Source organism: Globicephala melas, chromosome 3, assembly GCF_963455315.2.
Source record: "Globicephala melas chromosome 3, mGloMel1.2, whole genome shotgun sequence".
NCBI classification, from domain to species: Eukaryota; Metazoa; Chordata; class Mammalia; order Artiodactyla; family Delphinidae; genus Globicephala; species Globicephala melas.
Genome location: NC_083316.1, coordinates 105170923 through 105177026, shown reverse-complemented (window position 1 = coordinate 105177026; position 6104 = coordinate 105170923). Strand labels below are relative to the sequence as shown.

The following is a 6104-nucleotide window of genomic DNA, read 5'->3' as shown; positions in this document are numbered from 1 at the left end:
GTTATTACAAAATAATGGCTATAATTTCTTGTGCCATTCAAGATATCCTTGCTGCTTATCTATTTTAAACATAGTAGTTTGTATCTCTTCATCCCATAACCCCTTTTCTGCCCCTCCCTACTTCCCTCTCCCTACTGGTAACCACTAGCTTATTTTCTATATCTGTGAGTCTATAAACTTTTTCTTTTACTGTATACATTCATTTTCTTTTTCAGATTCCACATATAAGTGATATCAAACAGTATTTGTTTTTCTCTGTCTGATTTATTTAACTAAGCATAATATTCTCTAGGCCTAACATCCATGTTGCTGCAAATGGCAGAATTTCATTCTTTTCATGGAATTTCATTCTTTTTATTCCATTATATATATATATATATATATATATATATATATCACTCTTTCTGTATCCATTCATCTGTTGAAGGACATTTGGGTTGCTTTCTTATCTTGGCTGTTGTAAATAGTGCTGCCTTGAACATTGGGGTTCATGTATCTTTTAGAATTAGTATTTTCATTTTTTCCGAATATTTACCCAGGAGAGGAATTGCTGGATCATGTGATAGTTCTATTTTTAGTTTTTTTAAGAACTTCCATACTGTTACCCATAGTGGCTGTACCAATTTGCATTCCCACCAACAGTGCACAAGAGTTACCTTTTCTCCACACCCTCTCCAACACTTGTTATTTGTGGACTTTTTGATGATGGCCATTCTGACAGGTATGAGTTGATATCTCACTGTGGTTTTGATTTGCATTTCTCTAATAATTAATGATGTTCATGTGTCTATTGGCCATCTGTATGTCTTCTTTGGAAAAATGTCTATTTAGGTTTTCTGCTCAATTTTTTCATTGGGTTGTTTGGGGTTTTTATGATATTAAGTTGTATGAGCTATTTATATAATTTGAATAACAACCCCTTATAAGTTCATATCATTTGCAAATATTTTCTCCTATTCTGTAGGTTTCTTTTTGTTTTGTTGATGGTTTTCTTTGCTGAGCAAAAGCTTTTATGTTTAATTATGTCCCATTTTGTTTATTTTTGCTTTTATTTCTTTTGCCTTAGGGGACAGATCCAAAAAACATATTGCTACAATTTATGTCCAAGAGTGCTCTGCCTGTGTTCTCTTCTAGGAGTTTTGTGGTTTCAGGTCTTACATTTAGGCCTTTAATCCATTTTTGAGTTGTGTTTGTGTGTGTGTGTGTATGATGTTAGAGAATGTTCTAATTTCTTTCTTTTACAGGTAGCTGTCCAGTTTTCCCAGCACCACTTATTGAAGAGACTGTCTTATCTCCATTGTATGTTCTTGCCTCCTTTGTTGCAAATTAATTGGCCACAGGTGGGTGAGTTTATTTCTGCACTCTCTATACTATTTCATTGATCTATGTGTTTTTTTGTGCCAATACCATCCTGTTTTGATTACTGTAGCTTTGTAAGGATCATATTCTTGGAAGCTAGTTCTTTCTTCCCTCTTTCTCCCACTGTTCCTCTCTTTAAGACATTAATCAGTAGACAGGATGCTCAGAAACTTTACAGAGGAGTGGAGTACTAAAAATGCTCATCAAAAAGCATGTACCCAGCTAAATAATGATCGGACCTGACAAATGAAAGCAGCATGCAATGGGATTAAGCATTGTAAGTCTCCTTAATCTCAAAGATAAGGGCTGATTGACCCCAAAATGGCTAAATAGGCAGAGGAGAAGAGACTGAGAATTTAGAAATCAGCTATGTGGAAGAATCTTGGGAAAGCATTGCCTCTCTGCTCATCATTCTTTCATACGTGAAACCCTAGGCCTAGACTCTTCTTCAGCCATAGAATAGCCAAGGCAATATTAGGGAGAGTAGAAAATTCTTCTCCAATTCCCTTAGCAATGCACATTTATTCATTAATATTTAGGAGAATGTTACATATAAAGCAATTTTTTCCTTTCCTATGGATTCAGTTTTCTCATTAAGCCTCATTCACGGTGGGAAGAGCCATTTCCTTCTGACTCACTGTAATTGTGGAGTCACCTTAGCTTGTATTAGCTGTGATGATTAAATACTATTGATGGAAAAAAACCTCTGCAAGTATGAGATATCTTCAATATTAAACAAGAAAAATTGATTGTGGAAAATGTAACTGTCCCAGGCAGTTACTCATTTCCCCCTCAGGGCAGCACTTTCTTCATGTCTGCATTTTAGAATTTCCTACTTTATATTCTAATTCTGGGGTCAGCAAACTTTCTGTAAAAGGCTGGATTGAAAATATTTTCAGTTTTGCAGGCCAGGCAGTCTTGGTATTTGCTACTCAACTCTGTTGTAGCATGAAAGTAGCCATAGATAATACATAAACAAATGAGCACGTCTGTGTTCCAATAAAACTTTATTTATGGACACCGCAATTTGAATTTCATATAATTTTCATGTGTCCCCAAATACTTTTTTGTTTGATTTTTCCCCAACTATTTAAAAATATAAAACCATTCACAGCTCTTAGGCCATGCAAAAACAGGTGTTGGGCCAAGTATGACTCACAGGCCATAGGTCCCCTACCCCTGTTTTAATTCATCTATATAAAGCCTTTGAGAGCAACAACCGTATTTTTCTCATCTGAGTGAATGATAATCAGATCATCAGCAATGAATATAAATGCTAAGGATCACAGGAACGTTCAAACCAGTATGAGAAAAGAGAACAGAAAGAAGAACATGGAAATAAATAACTGAAATGTCATATCTTAAGAGTGCCTGCAATTGGACTGTGCTATCTGTGAAAACATTTCTTGATAAGCTATTAGGAAACATTGGCTTTATTTTTCACTTTTAGAATTCAGGTCACAGTTGAACCTGGATTACTCAGCAGTGCTTCAAGGGGCTGCTGCGGCTTTGCCGTGATTAGCATCAGAACTGAAAAGATGAGATATGAGCCATGATGGTTAATGGAAGCAATGGCTTTATCCCATTATCATTCTGCAGGGCAGATGGAGAGAAAACAAATATAAATAGAAAAAAAGAAATTTCAAGCTTGTTTATGTGTTCTGATGCTAGCCTTAGGATTGAAGAGAATTTTCAGAGTAATTCAAATAAGGCTATTTCCTTCTGAGCCTAGGAAAAAACCTTGAGATGAAGAGATTGCTTCAGAGTTTCATGGGGTTTCTGGGTTTCAATTGGATATTTTTAACCACATAGAACTCTGCTGATAACTTGTGGTGTGAGTTTATCTGGTGCCCAGGGGAGAAATGGGCTCAGTGCCCATTCAGAAAGTTTCTACTTGTTACTGTCCTGATCACCACAAACACATTCTTTCCAAATGAATAATAAGATCTCTAGGAGAGCTAATGCAAAGCATAAGACCAAATCATTTTACTTTCAGAACTATAAACTTTTTTTAAAAATCACACTACTGCAACTAGAAATTATTAATACAAATGAGTGCCTATCTACAAGTCTCAGAGCCTCTAAAACTTGGGCCACGTGAAAGCACTCTAGACTACTTTCTTTTTTTTAAATTTATTTTATTTTTGGCTGTGTTGTGTGTTCATTGCTGTGCACGGGCTTTTCTCTAGTTGCGGCGAGCAGGGGCTACTTTTCATTGTGGTGCATGGACTTCTCATTGCGGTGGCTTCTCTTATTGCAGAGCATGGGCTCTGGGCGCATGGGCTTCAGTAGTTGTGGCTCTCGGGCTCAGTAGTTGTGGCTCTCAGGCTCTAGAGTGCTGGCTCAGTAGTTGTGATGCACGGGCTTAGTTGCTCCGTGGCATGTGGGATCTTCCCGGACCAGGGCTCAAAGCCATGTCTCCTGCATTGGCAGGCAGATTCTTAACCACTGTGCCACCAGGGAAGTTCTAGACTACTTTCATTCCAGTAGGAAAAATCTTAGAATTACCAAGTTGGAATAAATTTTGGATATCATGTAGCTCTCCTCAACATTTATCAGAACAAGGCTTAGGTCATTTCAGGTGAAAGAAAACCCCAAGCACCCTCCATGTACATTAGATCTTCTGTCCCAGTATTTATGGTCCTCCCACGCCGTATATTATCCTTGTGCCTAATTTACATCCTAAGAGGCAGTTCATCTGCTAGACCCATTTTGCCAGAAACTCATGGATGATTATGCCAGTCCACAATACCAAAAACTGAGGAAAGAACTTTGAAACTTTTGTTAAGTTTGTAAAAATTGCATAAGGTTTTTTCCTCCCTATGCATTGGTGATTAACTAAAGCAAGCGGAAGTGTGCTATAGGAAAGGCAAGATATGACTCATAAAAAGCCAATCAAAAAGCTTGGTCCTGGAACACTCCTCTAGCCTAGAAATTGAATTGAAGTGAAAAATAAATTTGGTATGTTTGATGTCATTCAGGAGTAATCAGTTTTGTATCTGCAGCTTTTTGTCTGGCACTATATAAGCTCATTTCGACCATCACGTAACGAGAGTTCTTTCACCTTCCCTAAGCCAAGCACTTCTGCCTCCTCTCTTCCAACAAACAGCTCCTCCAACAGCAAACATACACTGAAGCCTTGCCTGCGTCCTCTGAAAAAATGTGAGGCTCTCTTCCTAAATCAGCCTGCTCTAAATATGTATTCCCATGATTCTAATTTTTCCACTAGAGTAAGTAAATGTCTGCTAGAGTAAGTAGATTATGTCACCCCTTTAATGATAGAATATGAATAGTTATTCAATCAATGGAGCTGTTAAATGCTTATTATGTCTATCTTTATACAAATATTATGTCTTGGATTAAATTTAGGGTAGTGCAGGCACTGAGTTTAGTTTCTTTTGTGTCCCAGAGTTGTCCCTAGACACTGTCTTCAGGGCTGACCCTTTGTATTGTCAGTCAGTTCACACGCTGACTTCCAGAAGACCCTTATATATTTCTCCACCTCAAAACTGACCAGCTTGTAGCCTCTTTGTCAGGACTCTGCTCTCAACCAGCTGTCATTTTGGAAGGAGCTGTGATAAGTAAAATGATGTTAATAGATATTAATGTCTTCACATAGCACTTTTTCTGGAATACTGTACTGTAATCAAGATTATGTTGAAGAGAAGTAGAATGGCAGGAATGAATCTATATCAGAGCTGGAATTGCAGGCCAAAGTGTGAGAGACTTTTTAGCCTGAGAGCTTTCTCAGGGCTCTCATATATAAAGAGATAGGCACCTCACTTGTCACCAAAGCTAATCTAAATAGCCCAGCCCAGGGAAATACCTTAATACACAATCTTGATAGGAATGACTATATACACAATGCAAATAAAATTATTCATGGCAAATAGTACACGTGGCAAAAATTTTATGATTGTAAAGAGCCTCTTATAATAATTATAAATAATAGGAAATCTTGCATGCAGGGGTCCCCAATCCCCGGGCCGCGGACCAGGAGCGGTCCGCGGACTGTTAGGAACGCGGGCCTCCCAGCAGGAGGTGAGCCGCAAGCGAGCAAAGCTTCCTCTGCCCCTCCCCATCGCTCGCCTTTCGGTCTGAACCATATCTGCCCAGCACCCCGCCCCGGCCCCAGCCCACCACCGGTCCACAGAAAAATTGTCTTCCATGAAACCAGTCCCTAGCGCCAAAAAGTTTGGGGACCTATGCTTTAATATATATGGAATTTACTTAAATAATACTGTAACTATCCAAACTTCATCATATTGGCCATATGCTTGAGCTATACATGAGCTTATGAGCATAATTAGTCAATTCATGAATTTCAATTTCACTTATACTTTTTTTTTAATTGAAGTATATTTGATTTACCACTTATACTTCTAATACCAAAACTTAAAGTAAACAAATTTTTTCTTGCGTAAGTGGTTCCACCTTAATTAGGTCATTAATTGCAATGAGAAAGGAAAATATATTTTCCTTTCAAGTAGCTCATGTTTCAGCCAGGCTTGGATAATATGTTTCTGCATGTGGTCTCTAATAAAGGCATAAGCAAATATTGCTTAAATATGTGCTGCAGCTAAAGACAAAACAGTGGACAATTACCATGTAGAAGAAAGGAGTTAGAAAATTCGTGAGTCAGGGTTCAATATATGTTTCTGTGAATAAAAGGGCAAACAATTTTCAGGTTAAACAAAACCATTTGCCTTTACTACAGATATAAATATTTGAGAATATTAATTGAA

The 6104-nt window shown here is 37.7% G+C and overlaps 1 long non-coding RNA gene across 1 annotated transcript in view; it reads left to right on the top strand.

Annotated features, from left to right (window-relative positions):
• The first annotated feature begins 1216 nt into the window (after positions 1-1216).
• LOC132597093 (uncharacterized) overlaps positions 1217-6104 on the top strand; it is a 58143-nt gene continuing 53255 nt past the window's right edge. The window contains exon 1 of the long non-coding RNA XR_009563453.1: positions 1217-1340. This is a non-coding gene — a long non-coding RNA (uncharacterized lncRNA). The remainder of the gene's footprint in view (positions 1341-6104) is intronic.